At 43.9% G+C, this 23,251-nt stretch overlaps 1 protein-coding gene across 1 annotated transcript in view; it reads right to left on the minus strand.

Annotated features, from left to right (window-relative positions):
- The window catches only part of LOC126282181 (juvenile hormone esterase-like), a 159,917-nt gene extending 138,243 nt beyond the window's left edge, over positions 1–21,674 (minus strand). The window contains exon 1 of the mRNA XM_049981711.1: positions 21,584–21,674. The gene's annotated coding sequence lies outside the window, so the exon portion shown is untranslated. The remainder of the gene's footprint in view (positions 1–21,583) is intronic.
- Between the last annotated feature and the right edge of the window lie 1,577 nt (positions 21,675–23,251).

Genomic DNA, 23,251 nt, shown 5'->3' on the forward strand with positions numbered 1-23,251 from the left:
ACAATAGTCCAGATCACCCCTCACTTTAAACTGCCACTTTATTAGTGCACCCCGTACACAGACATTGTATCGTCAACGTCCTAAGGATGATAAGCTTGACGTAAGAATGCCGTGAAGGTAGTAATCTTCTACGGTAAAAGGAACGCAAAACTAAAAAAAAAAAGTAAGTAAAACTGTAATTAAGAAGTGACAAGGAAGAGCGGCATGTTCGATGTATTATTCCCTGGCCAAATTAGATGCAAAATGACATCAATTGAAATTTTCACTGGCCACTTATTGTTTCTGAAAAGAGGGACATGACAGTGCAATGATATAGATGTAAAAGAAGGCAGGTGTTAACTCTATTGGACAGCAGGAACCCGGACCGCTTCGGCTAATATCGCGCAAAGCGTCAGCTTACGTGAGAGTAACATTGTTTCGTGTTGCATAAGAAACTGCAGACGCCAGCTTTTCCAAGCAATGCACCCATTAGGCAGCGCTATGCGCGGCTGCCGCAGAACGTAACCTGAGTCGCCCAGACAGGGGCGCCGCATCTACACGAGGAACAATCGTACTGCAGACGGCAGCGAATTCCTGCAACCACTCATTGCCAGTTAACAGGCCGCAGCCGACGAGACGTTTCCACAATCGGCAACTTCTGTCAAGGCCACTGTTTTGCATAAGAATTCGGGGTGGAGTTGAAAAACGGCCGATAGAAAAGCGAACATTTTTGGGAAGTGTGCACGAAGGGCGGTGTGAGAAGGGCGATTTAATCACTTGAAATCATTGCCAGAAGTTATCGATGTGACAAATGTCAGAAAACAGAGGCCTGAATACTAGACCTTAGGTATAGATGTGTGACACTATCCCGCCGAGTCACATAGACACAAATAATGAAGATCAGACTGTGCCTCAGATCATTTCAGTCAAAATAAAGAACGACTCGGATTTAGATATAGGTTAAGGTCGGATGATGTAAATCGAAGACAAATAGTCTGAGTGAAAAATCAAGGATCACTTTTGGCATTCTTTCACTACAGTCTGCCGTTGAGATCACAATTTCAGTTTCTTTAATAAGCAGATACGCCGTATTACGTCAGTGTATGGCACGACAGGCTGAATATAATGAAATAGAATTAACTGAACAATACACATTTATAAAGAAAACAGACAGAATTATAACCGTAATTATCTGGACACTTATGTGGACACAGGTTTGATACCTGCGTGTATGACCAAACTGTAGTTGTATGTGATCTAGTATCACTCACTGTCATTTTGTTGTCTGTGGTGGCTCGTAGACACGCTGACAAATACTTGTCAATTGATCACTACTTCACATTCCGTTATGCGTAAAGAGGATGCTGTGAGATGCATGTTTAGACACTTTGTCTTGGAGAGCAAAAAATGGTTCAAATGGCTCTGAGCACTATGGGACTTAACATCTGAGGTCATCAGTCCCCTAGAACTTAGAACTACATAAACCTAACTAAGGACAGCACACACATCCATGCCCGAGGCAGGGTTCGAACCTGCGACCGTAGCGGTCGTTCGGTTCCAGACCGAAGCGCCTAGAACCGCACGGCCACACCTGCCGGCCTGGGAGAGCACTCTGGAAAATATTTACTTTATGTAGTAGTAAAGAGACACCAAATGGCAACGTAGAAGGGGATATTGTTTTACGGAACTGATGCCTGCAGTGAGTGCAGAATATCAGAACCGCACGTTTCAGTCACTTTGGGAGGAGTCACGTACGAACATCTAAAGGAAGTTGTTATAGCGTACTGTTGTTCATACCTGTCTGTGCTGAGTGTAAGCTCTGGATGCTTTGAGCGAGGAATTCTATCAACTACATGTCACTTCTTCGTTCAAAGAGCAGGACCATTTCACGAGAGAATCTCTAGGCTTACAATTATAGGTATTGTTAATTCATAGTCGAAGAACTATATAGATCAACTAGGAAAGGATAATTCCTTTTTTTGTGTTACGACACAAAGTTTCACTATGAATGAAATTACTGTCTAAAATGCAGATAGAATCAACGTTTAGTTTGTTACTAACATACTGGGCATTCAGTGCCCAACAGATGCTTATGCAATGTTTATTTTCGATTTTAGTTCCGCAGCTCGTGGTCTCGCGGTAGCGTTCTCGCTTCCGTAGCACAGGCTCCCGTGTTCGATTCCCGTCGGGGTCAGAGATTTTCATCTGCCCCGAGGTGGCTGGGAGTTGTACGTCTTCATCCCCATTACGGTCGGAGGAAGGCGACGGCAGACCACCTCCACTAGGACCTTGCCTAGTAGGCGGTGCGGGTCTCCCGCATCGTTTCCCTAGGCTCTGCCAAGAAGCATGGGGCTTCATTTCCATTACCAGTGTTTAAGAGTTTGAAATACACCTCCAAAGAAATAAGAATGAATCTCTTTTATCGGACAGTTGTTCCCTTGACAACATCGGGAGGACTGGCTGATGAAATATCGTTCAAGAACGACCGTAATACCTGGAAGCATTCCTGAGAACTTTGTAAAAAAAAATATTTTCTAACCATTGCTGTTGTATCAGTGGCAATGCCACTTGTAAGTGGAACATAAAAATACAGTCTGGAGAACGTTAACACATTCTCCTGAGAATTTTGCAGATTTCAGTGGATACATCATATCTAACATCGAGATGTTTGTGAATGCTAGCCATACCTGCGAGTGGTAAATTACGATCTGCAATCAGATGCTTAAGATAATGTTGATATACGAAGAAGTATGATAAGCAAAGTGGTATGATAAGCCATAAGACGTGAGATAGAATGCAATTTCGTTTTGAAAGAGTTAAATTAAAACATGAGGCACGAATAGATTGCTGCCTATGTTTCTCTCCTATGAATTGCGCGAGCACATATTAAGTGTGTGTATCGAAAAAACATCGCGTTATTCGGTGTCTACCGTATAATTATGCATTTTCACTAATATACTGCACGAGACGGAAATTTCAGAACGATCTCATTTGAGCCAATGATGATAATGCACCATGAGTAGGGACGTTTTCTATAGAAAAAATACATATATATATATACGAACCACAGACTTGGCCACTTTGGCTGAACCATTTATATGCACTACCAAACTTCAGAGGTGACATATTTTCTCTATATACCGGTAGTGTGCCTGTTGCCTTTTAGGCGCTAGATGATGTCAAACTTACTTGGATTATGAATTGTTGCTTTTGTGTGACGGGTTACCATTCTTGTTGTCACAAGGTCATTCTCTAAGAATCGGGAAAATTCATGAATGACATTTCTTTGCAAATCTTTTAAGAGTTTGTGTGTTTCAGTGTTCTTTCCGTTTGTGTATTGTAGAAGGAAAATTAGTGTGGGTCATCTGAGACAAAGCACAAGCTCCAATTAGAGAAGGTAACAGGCGATGTCCTTTTCGAAGGAACCATCCCGAAAATCCTACCTAGGTCTGGGTGGCCGGGCAAGGATTTGAACCGCCGCCCTCCAGAATGTGACACGAGTGTGGCGAGCACTGCGCCAACTCGTCCAGTCTGAGCGTGACGCTGGTCAGGCGGAGGTCCGGAAGCTGTCCGGCATTTTTCTTAGCGGCTCTTAGAAACTGCTCTCAAGGTATAGTGTTTGTAATAAGTTATTCGGTTAACAGTATTGTCTTTGGGTATGGGAAAGTAAGAAGATAAAGGTTTCTCTTCTTTCTATAGACGAAATTGTTAATCATGGAGTACATGTTTCGGAATAGACGAAGATGTGGTAAAAAATCGGCTGCAGATTTTCAAACGAACTCAGATGGATATATCTTAATTGATTTAGGAAAAACATGAACTACTTAAATCTGATTACCCTCTGGAAATGCGACCCTAGATTCTCCTGGATGTAAGTTGTAACATATCCGCACAACATCAGCAACATTACTCTTCTTAACTTTAATTACATTTCTCCATTTCTCTTCCCCAATCATGCAATCGTAGTCAGTAGCTGTGTTAAATGAATTAATTTAGTCCAAAAATGATTTATAAATTTCTTAAGAAACGAATTACGATATGGATAATAGAACCAGTAACTGACAACAACTAAGTACGAGTGCATTTTTTATTGTTGTATTTCCAAAAAAGTTTAAACCATAATCTGATTCAGAAGAATTCCCTACATCAGAACACACAACAAATTGTCGTCTCACACTGTTTCAAGGTGATGCTGTCACTTATCGTTTAGTAAAGTTATAACAAGATCAAAACATGTTGATTTCGACAAAATATATGTAGGTTGCGAATCATGACAGTTGACGCTAAACAATAAAAAGCGTGAGGTCTGCCGCATGTGTGCTAAAAAGATCCCGTTCAATTTCGGTTACGCGATAAATCAAACAAACTTGAAGGCTGTCGTTTCAACTAAATACTTAGGGATGGCAACTACGAACAACTTACATTGGAACCGTCACAAGGAAAATGTTATAGCGGAGGCGAACCAAAGAATGCGTTTTATTGCCAGAACACTTAGATGTAACAAATTTACTGAAGTGGCTATCAGCACACGCTTGTTCGTCCGAGATTAAAGAAGGGCAGCTCATTTTGAACAGTAGTGCAATAGCGGAGAGTGTGTCACCGAACCGATACGCGAGTTGAGGTGGCAATAATTAAAACAAAGGCGGTTTTCGCTGCGGCGAGGCCTTTTCATGTTATTTCAATAAGCAGTTTTCTCCTCCGAATGAGAAAATATTTTGATGACTCCCACCGACAAAGGGGTAAATGACCACTGTAACAAAATAAGACAAATCAGGGCTGGCAGCGACAGATCTGGATGTTCGTTTTTCTCACGTGCTATTCAAGACACTGTAGTGCGAACTGCAGAGTAACCTCAGATGTACGTGCACAATCTTCGCAACGGAGTACATACAGGGTGTTTCAAAAAAGACCGGTATATTTGAAACGGCAATAAAAACTAAACGAGCACCGATAGAAATACACCGTTGAGGATGCAGGGACGATGGGACTGCAACATGGGGCTTTTCGGTTCCCCATATGCGCCAGTTCTGTTTATTGTCGAAGCCGTCCAGGTAAAAATAAGCTTCGTCAGTAAACCAAATGCTGCCCACATGCATATCGCCGTCATCAGTCCTGTACACTATATCGTTAGCGAATGTCTCTCGAGGCAGCAATGGTAGCGGCGCTGACGGGTTGCCGCGTTTGAATTTTGTGTGGATAGAGGTGTAAACTCTGGCGCATGAGACGATACGTGGACGTTGGCGTCATTTGGACCGCAGCTGCAACACGGCGAACGGAAACCCTAGGCCGCTGTTGGATCACCTGCTGCACTAGCTGCGCGTTGCCCTCTGTGGCTGCCGTACGCGGTCGCCCTACCTTTCCAGCACGTTCATCCGACACGTTCCCAGTCCGTTGAAATTTTTCAAACAGATCCTTTATTGTATCGCTTTCCGGTCCTTTGGTTACATTAAACCTCCTTTGAAAACTTCGTCTTGTTGCAACAACACTGTGTTCTAGGTGGTGGAATGCCAACACCAGAAAAATCCTCTGTTCTAAGGAATAAACCATATTGTCCACAGCACACTTGTACGTTGTGTACAGCACACGCTTACAGCAGAAAGACGACGTACAGAATGGCGCACCCACAGACTGCGTTGTCTTCTATATCTTTCACATCACTTGCAGCGCCATCTGTTGCTGAAAATTGTAACTACTGTAATTTCGAAAGTTTGTCTGCCTGAAAATGTAATGTTGTCCCAAGCGTATTGCAACAAACGGTGTATTTCTATCGCTGCTCGTTTAGTTTGTATTGCCGTTTCAAATATACCGGTCATTTTTGAAACATCCTGTACGTCCTGTAATGGCAGTGCTATTGATTAACCTGAGTATCATGTCGAGAGGGCTGAAATTGTGTTGCAGATATCGTGAAACACACAGCTTAAAACGTCTGCACCTTATGAACACTGCCAACCAGCTCAAGATTACTGTACAGACCAACTGTGTTCGAGTAAAAATTAGGCCCACGCAACAGTGCAGTGCGAATGATAACGATGATTCATAAAACATTGTCGTGGGACAACGCTTATTTTTACTGCTGGATGCAGTTAACCAGTTTTTGCTGCATGACTATCGAAAGATCATAGCTCGATATCCAGCCACCCTGAAGAATAAGCTTAAGAGAAGTGCCAAAAAGTAGTCAATAGCTTCTACTTGTTTGAATACAGGTTCCTCTCAACGTCCGTATGGTTGACAGTTGCAACTCCATACACGACCGGATATACCTCAGCTCCCAATCACGAAATCTAGCACTCAACACCTTAACACGATCAAATAGGTCGGGCTATGTATCGTTAACTGAAAAAAAGTGAATGAGAAATGGCTGCAATGCAATAAGCCGTGTAATGTGCAGAATATGCTGGGAGGTTATAAAATCGGGTATTCCCTTCATCAACAAAAGCGCATTCACAAAGGTATGGTCTAACGTTTCATGACAAAACGTGCCATAGCTTTTTGCCGGTGCATCTTGAGATACACAAGGAAAATTTCAGATGACGACACCTACCAGAAGTTACCAAAAAAATCGCGAAAAGTCTTGTTTTGAGGTTTGGCGTCTGCGGCTAAGAGATGAATAGCCCTGGATATCGTTAGCACACTGCGCAACATCCGGGCGAACAGGGTCGGTCGGCGCAGCGCTCAACCAAGGGGCATACCTAATCAGGGCTTTGTTAAAGCCGAAGGCTAATAATACTCGTTCTGTCTGCAGTACTGTATGGTAAGAGTAATTTTAATTTTTTGCGCATGTTGCGAACCGCATTGTTTTAACTGTACTCCGATCAATTTTATACACTATCAGTCTCTCCGCGTAGGTGATGGAAAAGCTATGGATGTTTTTGCTGTTTGCCATGGAGATATACAGCACATTCCAGCTTAAGCCATCAACAGATAAGTCGTACAGATTATAACATGTGCGAAATGCTGGCAGGCCCGGATGTATGCGCAGGGTGAGGGAGGAGGGGGGGGGGGGGGGCGCAAAGAGGGGTATCTTCCCTCGGTGGCAATTTCAAATGACGCAAAATTCATATTCTTGAAGAAAAAAAACCTTGTTTCACAAAGTGCCTACCCTTCAGCGCACGTTGTTTTATCGATTCTGCGTATAATTTTGAAGCGCATCCCAGTTTGTTTTTCAACATTGTTGAACACATACGGAGTTGGTTTATGAACGAATCATCAGTTGGTTTTTGAATTGCGTCCTTAGTGTACGTGATGCCTCTACCAGGGGAATCCCCGTCGCATCTAGAAATAAAAAACTTCCCCGCAGCCAAAAGCGGAGTAAACCCTAGCGGGTGAATATCAACTGCTGTTTGTTTATTTGGTTGATTGGATGTGCGAATTATAAGCGTTGTTGTAATTATTAGCGAAATCCGTAGATTCAAACTACCAGAGTGGAAGTAAACGACTAACATAAATAACAAAACGATTACATATTATCCTCTCGGTATATCCAAGAAAGCCGGCCAGTGAGGCTGTGCGGTTCTAGGCGCTTCAGCCCGGAACCGCGGGACCGCTACGGTCGCAGGTTCGAATCCTGCCTCGGGCATTGATGTGTGTGATGTCCTTAGGTTAGTTAGGTTTAATTAATTCTAAGTTCTAGGCGACTGATGTCCTCAGAAATTACGACGCATAGTGCTCAGAGCCATTTAAACCATTTTATCCAAGAAAATGAAATTTTGATAGAACATTTTTGCCAGAACGCTGATACGCTACTAAGAGCCAGTTGTACAGGCCACGGTGCAGAAAACGCGTTGCACGAACAAGTAATAACGCCTAACCGTAGAACAAATGAGGGGTAACTAAACCAGTGAGTCTGGCAGGGTTAGTGAAGTTAACCGGAGAATAAGTTTTGTTGAGTTGTGTTAGAACAAGAAAGGAGAATAAACGGGGACATCACACAAATTATGTGGAAAAATATGACGATCTCAAATAATATTAAATATTTTGTTTTATCTAGCAGACAGTGACAAAATAGACGTAATCAAATTGAGAAATCACATTAGTCTTGGATGCTATTCGTATTAACAGCTTTTTTAGTGTCAGACAACGAAATTTGGATTTTTTATGTAGCAAAACGTTTGACGAACTTTTGTGGGGTAGTAGGTTCTTTCGCAGAAAGCAAATCACACAGTGTAAAAGTGTAGCAAGATTAGAGAGAAAAAAAAAACCTGGACCTTAAGGAATGAAGAAATGGGTGGTGTCTTGCTTACGTCTTGTCTTTACTGGTTTAATGTTTCCTACAGTTAATTTTATGTCACACAGAAGCTAAAGTTATTAGCTAATATGCAACAAAGAGTGCAAATTTTCTGATTATTTCGGTTACAAATACTCCAACCCAGTATTAACTGTTAGCTTTTCTTAAGGGATGGGGGGCGGGGGAGGATACGATGTCACACCAGCCGTTTAGGAGCAGGAGAGGCATGACAGGACATTTTAATTCCCACTCTTATGAATATAGGTTTGACGGCTTATATTGCAAAATATAAACATCTGATCTCCACAGGGCGAAGTATAGTGGCGTGCGATAGAAGAATGCTGTGTAAAGAGCCGTGGCACTGCACTTTGGCACACTTAATGCCAAATAACATGTCTTATGTTTTCTCGAAGATGTATGCTTTATATACCAAACTCTTCAGAAAGATGTGCGATGCAAAATGAACATATGTTTGAAAAATCGATTTGTCGTTTTCATGTCGTGTCTCAAACGATTGGGGGAGAGTGGGGAGGGGGGAGGGTGGGGGCGCCACTGTCGAGTTTTTGCCCCGGTTCGCAAATATCGTAGATCCGTGGCTGAGTGGAGGTAAACTTCCAGACGGACGTTGTAATAGGGAAGACATGTAGTTAGGAATGACTGACGTAATCATTACAAACTGAAAACTCAATGGTTGCAAAATAAATTTTAAAAAAATCACGTAAGACAAAATGGTGGTGTACTGGACGGACTAAGGTGGTTGTTACAATAATATCTCTGTTTTTCGTGAATCTTGCGTGCAATTGCTGCCTACGTCATTTGTCTTCAAGAATCGACCGGAAACTTAGCACTACGTGTGAACAGAAAGACTTGTGGCACACACATCGATGTCTGGAAAAATGGGCAAGCAAAGATTTTGCATTTTTGACGGTGAGCGTTCCTTCCATTTAGTGAAACGAGGTCGCTTCTCCTTCTCGATTCTTGGTTACGTCATAAAAATTCTGAACCATTATCAGCAGCGTTTCGTACGCACACTGACAAATATGTACAGATACTTCAGATTCTGTTTGACTCGACGAATGTACCTCAACCGGTAGATAGACTATTTTTGAGTCAGCGGAATGCATTGTAAAGAATAGACCACGGGAAACCATAGCAGGCAGATCATAGCAATTTCCGTTTACTTACATGACAGTATTCTCAAATTGCAGGCAGTAGCACATTTTTTTTTATATCCTCGGTTCCAAAGTCGGATTAAATATGCAAAGCACTTTTCAAAATATACCGATATTTCATAGGACTCATTCCTCACTATGGAGCAGTTTTCTATAAAAATGTCGAAGTCGGTCTGTTATTCACAGACTTATCAGGTCACACTACAGGAAGACGGTGAAACAATGACTTAGACAAAATTTTTAGTTGTTGTGATGAATGGCAGTTACTAGGCGCTTCAGTCTGGAACCGCACGACCGCTACGGTCGCAGGTTCGAATCCTGCCTCGGGCATGGATGTGTGTAATGTCCGTAGGTTAGTTAGGTTTAATTAGTTCTATGTTGTAGGGCACTGATGACCTTAGAAGTTAAGTCCTATAGTGCTCAGAGCCGTGAACTGCAGCTAACTCTAAATGTACAGAAATGTAAGTTAATGCGGGTGTGTAGGAAAACCAAATGCTTAACGTTCGGATACAGCAGTAGCAGTGCCCTGCTTGACACAGTCACGTCTTTTAAATATCTGGGCGTAACGCAGCAAAGTTATGTGAAGTGGAATGAGCATGTGAGGGTTGTGGTAGGAAAGGCAAATGGTCGGTTTATTGGGAGAACTCTAGGAAAGTGTGGTTCAACTGTAAAGGAGAACGCATATGACGCTAGTGCGACCTATTCTTGAGTACTGCTCGAATGTTAGGGATTGGTTCCCCAACGTTTTAAAGGAAGACATCGAACCAATTCAGAGGCGAGCTGCTGCATCTGTTACTGGTAGGTTCGAACAACGTGCCAGTATTACGGAGACGCTTCAGGAACTCAAGTGGCAATCCCTCGTGGGAAGGTGACGTTCTTTTCGAGAAACACTTTGGAGAAAATTTAGAGAACCGGCATTTGAAGCTGACTGCAAATCGATTCTTCTGCGGCCAACATACTTTGCCCGTAAGGACCGTGAAGATAAGATACGGGAATTCAGAGCACATACTGAGGCATACAGGCAGTCACTTTTCTATTTGCGAGTGAAACACAAATGACTAGCAGTGGTATGGGATACCCTCCGCCACGCGCCGTAAATTGGACTGCGGAGTATCGATGGAGATGTAGATGTAGATCAGTTCTAGTACCTAATTTATGTTCTTGGAGCACAGAAAGGTATATTTAGAATATTGTATGCATATTTCCCATTTTCGCAAAAGCTAGAAATACTAAAATTAATGACGACATTTTGGAAATTTCGTAATCATGTGCACATACTCCATATGACTTCGGGAAGGAAGTCATAGAAAGAAAGTTATATTTCTCTAAGAATATTTAGTTATTTTTGGATCTTTTTCAGTTGGTGAATCAGCTCCCGCACCGATGTGACAAAAGAGCGGCGCTTAGTCGACGCCGCCCTGTCCGTAGAAGGCGTTGGGTATCGCAGTGAGAGAATCATGAGCTGTGCGTGTATTAGGCAGTTTCAGACACGCAAACCAAGCGAAAAATGTCATATTTCACAACTTTTTAATGACTTCCAGTTCGTGCTGCAAGCTATAATTTTTTTTCTTAGAGACGTTTTTCAAAGTTGGCTAGCGGTGGGAACGAAATCAACACAAATTTCTCCAGAACAGGTCCGACCATTCCCTGTAACTACTGTCGGTCTCACACGAACTGCCTCAGTGGCCTCGCGGCAAGGCCGGCCATTGCACATCGTGTTTCGGCCTACTTGCGGCGGCGGTGTAACACGTTCTCTCGTAGACTGCCCTGCCGGCTCTCTCTGAATGCTTTCGTTGATCAGTCACCGTGTTAGTCTACGCTGACGATGTACTCGTATGTCATGCAGCATACACCTGAGTGCAGTCTCGAGTACGCATTACGGTAGCGAGCTTATTGTGGTTAAAATATAAACCTACGATGCTTACTGTCTACAAGTATGAGCGGCACATGGAAGAACTGGTCTCGATTCCCTGCACTGCCGCGGAATGCACAAAGCGGGGTTTACTTAGGCCTCTTCTGGACGACGGGAGGCCCCTGCGTCTCTGCACAGTGGACGGCTTCCCGCAGCCGTCTAGGGCGCACAGATTCAAATGGTTCAAATGGCTCTGAGCACTATGGGACTTAACATATGAGGTCATCAGTCCCCTAGATCTTAGAACTACTTAAACCTAACTAACCTAAGGACATCACACACATCCATGCCCGAGGCAGGATTCGAACCTGTGATCGTAGTGGTCGCGCGGTTTCAGACTGAAGCGCCTAGAACCGCTCGGCCACACCGGCCGGCTAGGATGCACAGAGCCCTAGTCCCTTACGTAGTAGCCGAGCTACAGCCTGTCGGTGTGCTGCTGGAGAACCATACAGTCACAAAGTGTTCCTCGTAGAGGGGTAGCAGTGCTAGCTTGCAGGTGTTGTGAAGAAATGCAAAACATGGAAGAGACGTCGTGAGTTTCCTCACTAAGTGAACTCGGCTCCTGGGTAAAAAATACTAAACGAAACAGTTGATGTACCTTGACAGGGACCACAAAGCCAGAGATGCGATTTTTTTGTTGTTGCAGGTGTCCTCTTTGTCCTGAAATTACATGCATCCATTACGTAGAATACCTGTATGTTTGGAAAAGAGAATGTTGAATAACCCACTGCGTAGAGCAAGACGTCCTATTGAATGTACATTTGGACTGATATCCAATAACGGACAGATATTCACCAAACTTTCAGTGGCTCCATCCTGTATGCAAAACATCTAAGTGGTGTGTTGCGCTTCACTGTTTCGTTCGCGCTCAACACGGAGTAAAATTCGAAGACAGTTAACAGTGCGATGGTTGTAAACGTAAGAGGATCTGTCTCGGTTACAAACTGCAGATCGAGTGCAGAGAAAATTATTCCAAATAATTTAGTAGACTACTTCGTTAGCAGTACTGGAGAATGCGAATGGCGATATTCTCTAATTTAAGCCATGGATACTGTACAGATCGAGGAAGGAAATTTGTAAGTTGCTGTCGTCAGTTACCTCGGAAATAACTATAGTAGCCTGTACAGGCTATATACACGCTCTGTAAACATCTTGCCAAAGATTAATAAAAAATAAGAAAAGCAAGTTTTTATCATTTTCTTCTAGTGTGATGACAGTGTGTTAAAAATCTGTGTTATATAGTCTAAATATGTGATTTCGGGTTTCACCCTTTGTTTATTTACTTCCATACACAGGTATGGAACAGTCGGACAGTACTAGCGAAACTCCTACTTACTCATATATAGTCACAGTTTCCTCAATCATCCGACATGCACAAAAAATCCTTTACTATGCTGTACAGTAACGACAAATGGCGGGCAGAAACTACAAAGCTGCTGACCTGACAATGTGTTCCGAAATTAAACGCGAAAAGCTCACCGCTAACGCCAAGCAGCTCGCTGCCTGCCTCTGAAGGCTCCCATTTCACTGTCCAAGGCGAGTATGGAGAAGAGTCGAAAAGAAAACTGAAGAGTTGTTAGACGATGATCAGGCTGGCTATAAGAAAGGTAAGGCATCAGAGAGGCAGCCCTGGCATTGTGCTTGGAAATGGAAGCAAGGCATAAGAAACATCGAGCACCTTCAAAGGAACAGTCACCTAGAAAAAGCGTTCGACATGTTGCGAAATGTTCTAAATACTGTGAAAAAACAGGAGTAACCTACAGCAAAAGACGAACAATATACGATACGAACAAGAACCAAAAGAGAGCGGGAACAGTGAAAGACTACGAACGAAGTGTTTGGATTAAAAAGGGCGTTAGACTGCTTTGCAGTTTTTCGCTATTATTGTTCAGCCTTTCCATCGAAGAAACAATGAAGGGAAGAAATGGGCAAATACGTCGGCACGTTAGCTCTTGCTTAACACATGTATCTCCGAACAAGAAATCAAGAGCGTGTAGTAGTACCGTCTGTAAATCTACGTTGTGAGACTCAGGAAGAACTGGCATCAAGTTATTTAATGCTCCCATTTATAGTACAGGTATTGTACTAGACTATAACATAGCATGTCTACAGATTTGAATGTCACTATAAACATAATGCTACTTTAGTGATATACATTTATTCTGCCGTCTGTCGATGCGTTGAGACTTGACTTTCGTCGCAACGTGTGTCAAATAGTGGAAAAACGAGATAGTTTTTGAGTAGTAATGTTGTTGCAAAAAAAAATTATTTCCATTGTACGATTATTGGCGGTCTACCGCAAAACTTGGCAGTAGATTTTCTTGATACAAACAGGAAAATGAATGTTCACAGTGATTTTTTTTTTTTTTTGCTTAAAATTTGTTTCATTTTTCTCTGAGTAGAGCATGGGTGTCGCTAATCAGATGACGTATTACGCTGGTAACCATGGTCGCCCCCATAGTTTTGATTGTGCGGTGTGGTATATGACCGTCTCGCGTAGTTACTTCCAGACGAAGCCGAGAAGACAGTGCTTCGTGTAAAAGTCTGGGACATTCGATTGTCAGCCTTTGTTTTGAAAAGATACTCATTGGGATTGTAATCATCGATATTTTAATATCGATACTGAAATCTATGAAACTTCGTAACATCGACGTTAAGAAACGAAATATCAACTATCGATGTTGCCCATTGATAAGACAAAAGGTATTGTAGTAATAGTCAGTAGATGATGTAGAAAGCTCTCTTCAATTCCATTTTGTCACCTGAAATATGAGTTGCTTTTGCATGAAACAAACTTAGCATGTTCGGATTTAGGTTATGACATGTTCGATACGCCTGCCATCATTGACGAAGATGTGCCTCAGACGACTAGCAAAATTCTGCATGACCCACTTCGGAACATCGATGCTGTCGAAGAGCTCCTGAATGGCTATTTTCAGCTCAGCAGTGGTTTTGGGGTAATTGCTGTGCACCTTGTCTTTAATATAACCCCACAAAAAGGAGTGGCATGTGTTCAGGACCGGAGAATGTGGCGGCCTATCGAGGCCCGTGCCAGAGGCCACTGGGTATCCCAGAGCCAGAATGCGGTCCCTACAGTGCTCCTCCAGTACAGCAAACACTCTCCTGCTTCGATGGGGTCGAGCTCCGCCTTGCGTGAACCACGTCTTGCCGAAATCAGGGTCACTTTGGATAATGGGGATGAAATCATCTTCCAAAGCCTTCACGTGCCGTTCGGTAGTCACAGTACCATAAAGGAATATTGCTCCGATTATTCAGTGACTGTACACTGCACACCACACAGTCACCCGTAGAGGGTGAAGAGACTTCTCGATCTCAGTCCCCCAAATGCGCCAATTCGCTTAATGACGAACACATCCAAATAACTGTAGACTTGTTCAAATAACTTACGAGTTTTCTTCCGGGTAACGTGGTCGACCACTGCCGATATTTCGGCAGCAGCACACCCTGCCATTCTCAAGGCACAACTGCAAGGAGGAAGCAATGCGCGAGGGAATTTAATACCTCGGTTCACAGAGGAGAAACAAGGAAGATACCACACACAGGACAATTAGCCGCAGAGTCAACACACAACCAAAGATAACCAACATCATAAATATCGATAGTGACTATTAATCAACAGGTGAGGCAGCACTAATTCTGTCCCTGTGTTTTTTGATGAGAGACAGAGCCGGATTCCAAGCAGCATTTGAACAAAATCCGCCATCTCTGTTTACAAGGTTGCTTGATAATTTGATTTCAACAGCTACGTTAATAACACTAACCCAATAGCTGGACCTGCAAGCCGGAATCCTCTGTTGCTGTATTCCATAGGATGGCCGGTGTCAAGGCAATGTTCTGCAATAGCGGATTTTCTCGGCTGTTGTAAGCGTGTGTGACGCTTATGTTCAATACACCGGTCTTCCACAGTTCTGACTGTATGACCAATATATGACATGCCACAACTGCAAGGAATACAATAGACACCAGCCTTACGCAAACCAAGATCATCATTTACGGACGCCAACAGGGCCTTAATTTTAGAAGGTGGTCGAAAAACACATTTTACATCATATTTCCGCAAAATACGGCGAGTCCTGTTGGAAATGCTTCCTGCGTAAGGCAAAAAGCCGTAGACGTAGGAGCCACTTCGTTGCTATCGCCACTCACCCATTGCACAAAAGGCTGATAGCGTAACGAACGATAGACCTGCCTCTCGCTATAACTATTCTGACGAAGGGTGACTTCGAGATACGATAGGTGCCAAACTTTCAGGGTCTGAGATACCGTGGGCCCTCTGAACCAACGGAAGAAGTACTCTTCACGCTGATCTGGATGGTGACAACTATTAGCTCGCAGATAGTGTTAGTGGGCTTCCTATAAACAGAATGCCCCAAGCAAGCCATTCAGCGGCCAGAGCTTGATAAGGCCATTGTCCGTGCCTGCGACTCGCGAGCAAACGTGCAGTTTGTAATTCTACGAAAGATGTTGAGAGTCAGTACTGCTTCTGATTTCCTTCCACGCTGGAGATCGAAAGCAAGCCATTATTTTTTGTAAAATTTTCACTGTATAGCACAGGAGTAATACAATGCGTTAGAAGGAAGGTTATCGCAGTTAGAAAACTTACCAAAGCCATTTCGATTCTATTTTCTGATCTGCATGACCGTATTGTTTATGAAGTTCAAAGCAATTAGATAAATGAATAAAGGACCTCGTGATATGGTTGCAAGCCATGTGCACAACGCACTACGTGGAAGGCAAGTAAACTTATATTCGAAGTTTTCTTCCTGTCGCCTTTGGAGAGCGAACTTCTGCCCGTAAGACCGCACGTGATGATTTGGTTCGACCTGGGCATTATTTCCGCGTGTCTACTGAGTTTTTACCGCCGTTACCAAGATTAAATCGACGAGACTTATTTGGAGCCAACGAAGAAACGAAAAAACACGTTACGTAGAGAACGTTCTTAAGAACGAAGAGCTCTCGGTAGATTTGCACTACGTTTCTCTGAGGTCATCAGTGAAGACACGAAAATCCTGCGTGTAAATAAATACTCATGCAGAGCTGTTAGGCGATGTATTGACATTTCAGGATGTAAGAGCTTCATAGTTCGCGAAGATTGTTAATGACATTTCCGACTTTAATTGAGGAACGTTACCTGTCACGTTGTACAGCCTACTAAAGCCGGAATCAGAGTATGCGGTAATATCATGCATTATCCTCTGTTGGTTCACTATAGAAACAATTAGCTCGGGAAGCGGTGAACGTATTTGCAAAACTGATGTGAGATTTCCCAGCAAACGTCCCTGTAATATGCAGTCACCAAACTGAGTTTCACACGAAGTGAGAACAGTCTTCATACAGATAAGAAATCATCGCTTGAGAATTTTGTGTTTTCTTGGTCATGTGATGGCACAACCTATTATAAATGGGAGAGGTAGCATGTAGCACACACACACACACACACACACACACACACACACACACACTCATATATATATATATATATATATATATATATATATATATATATATATATATATTTTCAGAGTCGCAGTGCAGAGAAATGAAGACGGAAATGGGAAACAATGAAAAGCACATAATGGTTTTTGCACTGTTTTGTGGCGAATGTTCCACAAAAACACCACTCAAGTTCTCGGTGTACATATACAATAAATCAGACAGGGTGCTGACGATGCAAGGAAGTATCGTTGCTGGACGGTCATAAGAAGCTGCGGAAGGGCGTGGACAAAATCTGCACTTGAAATGCGAATCATCATCATCATTTTCTTTGGGTCTTTGCCCCACTTCAACGCGGGGTCGGCCATATTACTATGGGTTTGATGATGTAAGGATCAGAGGGTAGCTGGATTCCCTTTCTGTTGCCACCCTGTATCCCAGCTGTCTGTGTCTAATGTGAAAAAAATGGTTCAAATGGCTCTGAGCACTATGGGACTCAACTTCTAAGGTCGTCAGTCCCCTAGAACTTAGAACTACTTAAACCTAACTAACCTAAGGACAACACACACATCCATGCCCGAGGCAGGATTCGAACCTGCGAACGTAGCGGTCTCGCCGTTCCAGACTGTAGCGCCTAGAACCGCTCGGCCACCGGCGGCCGGCGTCTAATGTAAACTAGGAAATAGTGCGGTTTTCAAACGTCTGCTAGTCGTGTAACTGAGGCGGAACGTTGTGACCAGCCCAGTATTCACCAAGTGGAATGTGGAAAACCGCCTAAAAACCACATCCAGGCTGGCCGGCACACCGGCCCTCGGTCGTTAATCCGCCTGGCGCGCCTACCTAAGTCCAGGAAGCAACGCATTAGCGCTCTCAGCTAACCTGGCCGGTTACGCACTTTAAATGTGAATACTTGTAAGATAGTGCCTGAAACATAGACGAGGAACCCGATTGTATCTGATTATAAGATTAGTGAACATCTTCAGCTCGTCACTTGGTATAAGTGTTTATGGCCAATACAGAGAAACGATGTGAAGTGGGACGCTCACTTAAAACCAGAATTAGGAAAAGCGAAGACTTCATCCAAATCTACTCCCTACATGCTCCGCACACCACCGTATGACGTATGACAGAGCGCACTACGTGCCGCTACCAGTCATCTCCTTTCCTACGCCACTTTGTACACACCGTGATTTCTCTATCTTGTCTTCGCGGTCGGTACACGAAATATACGTAGGAAACCGTAGAATCGTTGTGCAGTCAGCTGCAAATACCTTTTCTCTCAACTTTCTCAACAGTATTTCGCGAAATGAATGTTATATTATCGTCCAGCGTTGCCCATTTGAGCTAGTTTAGAGGAGCGGTACTCGAAGAATTTTGAGTGTCTGTCATGCTGCCACACTGTATAAGTCGCATAGGGACGATGACAGTAAGATAAAAGCAAGCGAATGGAATAGGAAAGCCAATCGATAATATTCGTACAATGTACTCCCCGCCACGTACATTAGCCTGCCCCAATGGCTGTTGTTCTTTGTGTTAAACCAGTATTTTGTTTTATATTTTTCACAGGTTTAAAGTTTCGGCCGTGCTAGGTAAACGCATGCACCGGTACTTGGCTTACAGACAACGTACTGAACTACGTTACATAATTTTAGAAGCGGAGCGGACTAAACTGTGCAATGCAGATAAGTACGTTGACTACGAGCCAAGTATTCTTTCTTTTTGTTGCTAAAAAACCGTGTGATTTCAGCCCCTTTAGAATGTTTCATCAACATCATAAATGAGAGTCAGAAAGGCACACTTTAAGGATCTCAGGTTTTCAAGGGTTGAGTAGAAGTTAACTTCACGTGCGCTTGTGGCCGATCCTACACAGAAATTTAATTACGGTCGTCGTAAAACGCCTCGCCCTGATACGCACACAAGCCTTACGCTACACATCTATTGTTGACAGAGGCGATGAGTATAGATAATCTCGCAAGCTGCCCAGCAAATGTTTTGCCCCGTTTATCCAAATGTTTTGATGTGTCTACGATAACCCCTGTGAACACCGACGAAGCGGAGCAGAACTACCGAAGTATGTGCGTTTAATCGGTTATACTTTAATCTTGGGAGTGGCTAAATCGCCGAAAATACATAGCAATGAACAATCTACGTGTACGAATACAAATATTCCTTTGTTCGGAATCTTATAAATCTCCGAAAGTTTTCACCGATTGCTTTGAAATTTTGACATAATGTTCCATTCGAAAACGCGATTGTAAAAACACCTACTTGAGCGCTTTTTATGAACACCATTGTTTGCAATGACATCGAAAAATTATTGACCAATTTACTCAAGAGTTTTACATGACATTCTAATAACTGTTCTGACGGACATCAGCTATACAGGGCGTACATAAAGTCCGGGAACACTTTCAGTTATTTATTTCACAAGAACTAAACATTGTACAGATGTCATACATATTGCATTTTGAAGAGAAACACTGAAAGTTTTTTTTTTTTGTGCAAACATTCGATATGCGACCTTGAGTGATCCGGCAGACGTTAATACGGTAATCGAATTCTTGCCACACACGTCCCAGCATGGCAGTCGCTTCCCGTATTCTCTCCCAGAGCTCTGCTACATAACGTGGTAGAGGCGGTACATATACCAGATCTTTGATGTGTCCCCGCAGGATAAGGTCACACGGAGCGCGAGATCTGGTAATCAGGGAGGCCATTTCATGAAACAGTAAACTTCAACACACACAACGCTCTCTCAGCACCTAAACACGCAATGTTTGCGACTAGCGCTGACTATCGGCAAATTACCAAACTATGCTGTTGCGGTTTCTCTTGAAACTGACATATGAATGATATGTCTACAATGTTTGGTTATTGTGCAATAAATAATTGAAAGCGTTACCGGACTTTAAGTACACCCTGTATATTTTTCATATATTTTTCATTTTTGGTTAAAATTATATAGGCGCTACGTGTACAAGAAGAAACAATATATATGGGAGAAACAATCTGCCTAATCATTTAAATGCCCTGCTATCGTAGTTAAGACTGACTGCGAGAAAGAAAACGAACCTCACCATTTCCACAGTATAGCGCAGAACAGCATCAGCATTTTATTTCTCGCAGTCAGTTATAACACAAAACCTGCACATGTTGTTTTAAAAAAATTAAACACTTATTTTATGCACGTCTAAACGTTTATTAGAGTACCGTGTAAAAATTTGAAATAAGTCGTTCAAGAAATTTATTATACGTATATTATACATTCTTAGCAAAAATCTCTAAAATTTCTTGACGACTTATTTCAGATTTTTGCACGATATTCTAATAAACATTCAGACGAGCATAAGATGGTTCGTTTCCTTTCTCGCAGTCAGTTTTAACTACGATAGCAGGGTAATTAAATCATTAGACCAACTGTTTCTCCCATTTATATATTGTTTCTCCTTGCGCAAGTAGAGCCCATATAATTGTCAACAAAAATTGTATACACAGATATACGCTGTTTTTTCCTCCTCGCAGTCGGTTTTCACAGAAGACAGGAAATCTGTATCTGTGGCTTTTCGGCTTCTGATTAGAATTGTACTACAGAATCTGAATGGAGTGAACTTTGTAATATGATCTGTTTGTAGATGGAAAATATGCGAAATACTGTCACTGCAGCTGCTGTCACTACAGATGTAGCAGCAGCAGAAGAGGGTCTGTGCGACCCTGTATACCAACGGTCCCAATCGATATACCCAGCGACTTCAGTTCCCAGTCAAGGTTTCGTTGGCATCAACAATGCTGAATAAGGACGGAGAGAAGGGGGAAGAGGAGGTGCACATAGCGGGAGGAGAGTCTACGGACACACAGAGAGAAAGGTGGAAGGGGCAGGTGGAGATGGACCGAGAGAAGCGGTTCAGATGGCTCTGGGACGTAACTGCTGAGGTCATCAGTCCCCTAGAACTTAAACCTAACTAACCTAAGGACATCAATCACATCCATGCCCGAGGCAGGATTCGAACCTGCGACCTAGCGGTCGCGCGTTTCCAGACTGTAGCGCCTAGAACAGCAGAGAGAAGCGGGAGAAGGGTATTAGAACGTATATCAAATTCGCATACTTACTTAGCAATTGCGACGTCACGGTCGGGTTCGCCTGCATAAAGAAAAAGAGTGGTTCAGTCCTAACAATAACTGCCAGTGCAGAATGGCTGTGGACCTCGTTGCAACTAAAATACTGTCCAGGAGCTTGTGCAGTATACATGTAGATGGCGCTCAACACTGAGCGGGCTCCTGACCGTAGTCTAGGAAGAATGCAGTGTTCCGTCTGCTAGGGTATTAGGAGGGAAGTGTGGTCGAGCCCTTCGCCCCCACTGCCTTTTACCCACGGAAAAGCTGCCCGGCACTCAGTTTGATAGGAGGCTGCGTGGACCGCGAACTGTCCTGTAGAGGAATGGAACCGGAACAACCAGAGCCGGTGTCCAGAGCTTTACCCGCTGGACCAACACTGCCAAAAATGCCTGAGTTGATCGCTGTACAAGCAGCGTCATGTCTGATTTAGAACTCGAGCTTTCGAAGATATTCAGTACGTCTGAAGCAGAAAATGGTGAACATCATCGAAAGCTCTATCTTTAAGATACGGACATAGTGAGAATACTATAAATGTTTTTGAGGAAGACGACGCGTGTAATAGAAGGAATGGAGAGCGATTACAACCCATCGGGTTTCAACTTTCGGAAACGCAAAATAACAATAGCTGCAAGGGCACGATGTTTGCGTGGGGACAGGGACAAGTAAATGTTTGGCACAGAGGCCTGTGCCGTGACGCAGCAGCGGCTGCGGCGGCGCGCGGCGTCTTACCGGCGACGGTTGTGGACGTGTGCGACGTGTGGCGTGTCCGCGTGTGTCGGCGGGGGCGTCGCGGCGGCATCTTTATAGAGGCGGCGGCCGGCCAGCGGCACGTGGACGCCGGCGGCGCGCGGCCTGGCCCGGCTACGTCACGCAGGGCGCGCGTGGATCCTGACGTCGGGGGTGGGGGGGGGGGGGGGCGGGGCGCCGCCATGCGCCTGCGCGCTGCGCTGCTGCCCCGCCGGTCCGATGCACCGCTGGCGGTCCCGCAGTCATCTCGCAATGAAACCATGTACAGCCGTGGCTATCCGCCGCTGACGGTACCGCACGTCGCAATAAAACAATGTGCTACACTACGAGGTGCATTCAAGTTCTCAGGCCTCCGACTTTTTTTTTCTACTTAACTACTCACCCGAAATCGATGAAACTGGCGTTACTCCTCGACGTAATCGCCCTGCAGACGTACACATTTTTCACAGCTCTGACGCCATGATTCCATGGCAGCGGCGAACGCTTCTTTAGGTGTCTGTTTTGACCACTGGAAAATCGCTGAGGCAATAGCGGCACGGCTGGTGAATGTTCGGCCACGGAGAGTGTCTTTCATTGTTGGAAAAAGCCAAAAGTCACTAGGAGCCAGGTCAGGTGAGTAGGGAGCATGAGGAATCACTTCAAAATTGTCATCACGAAGAAACTGTTGCGTAACGTTTGCTCGATGTGCGGGTGCGTTGTCTTGGTGAAACAGCTCACGCGCAGCCCTTCCCGGACGTTTTTGTTCCAGTGCAGGAAGGAATTTGTTTTTCAAAACATTTTCTTATGATGCACCTGTTACCGTAGTGCCCTTTGGAACGCAATGGGTAAGGATTACGCCCTCGCTGTCCCAGAACATGGACACCATCATTTTTTCAGCATTGGCGGTTACCCGAAATTCTTTTGGTGGCGGTGAATCTGTGTGCTTCCATTGAGCTGACTGGCGCTTTGTTTCTGGATTGAAAATTGGCATCCACGTCTAATCCATTGTCACAACCGACGAAAAGAAAGTCCTAATCGTGCTGTCGTTGCGCGTCAAAATTGCTTGGCAACATGCCACACAGGCAGCCATGTGGTCGTCTGTCAGCATTCGTGGCACCCACCTGGATGACACTTTTCGCATTTACAGGTCGTCATGCAGGATTGTGTGCACAGAACCCACAGAAATGCCAACTCTAGAGGTGATCTGTTCAAAAGTCATTCGGTGATCCCCCAAAACAATTCTCTCCACTCTCTCGATCATGTCGTCAGACTGGCTTGTGCGAGCCCGAGGCTGTTTCTGTTTCTTGTCATTAAACTGTCGCGCCGACGAACGCACTTTCGACACATCCATAACTCCGTCACCACATGTCTCTTTCACCTGTCGATGAATTTCAATTGGTTTCACACCACGCAAATTCAGAAAACGAATGATTGCACGCTGTTCAAGTAAGGAAAATGTCGCCATTTTAAGTATTTAAAACAGTTCTCATTCTCGCCGCTGGCGGTAAAATTCCATCTGCCGTACGCTGTTGCCATCTCTGGGACGTATTGACAATGAACGCGGCCTCATTTTAAAACAATGCGCATGTTTTTATCTCTTTCCAGTCAGGAGAAAAAAAATCGGAGGCCTTAGAACTTGAATGCATCTCGTACTAAACCTGTGGCCTCCAC

The sequence above is a fragment of the Schistocerca gregaria genome, chromosome 7 (assembly GCF_023897955.1).
Source record: "Schistocerca gregaria isolate iqSchGreg1 chromosome 7, iqSchGreg1.2, whole genome shotgun sequence".
NCBI classification, from domain to species: Eukaryota; Metazoa; Arthropoda; class Insecta; order Orthoptera; family Acrididae; genus Schistocerca; species Schistocerca gregaria.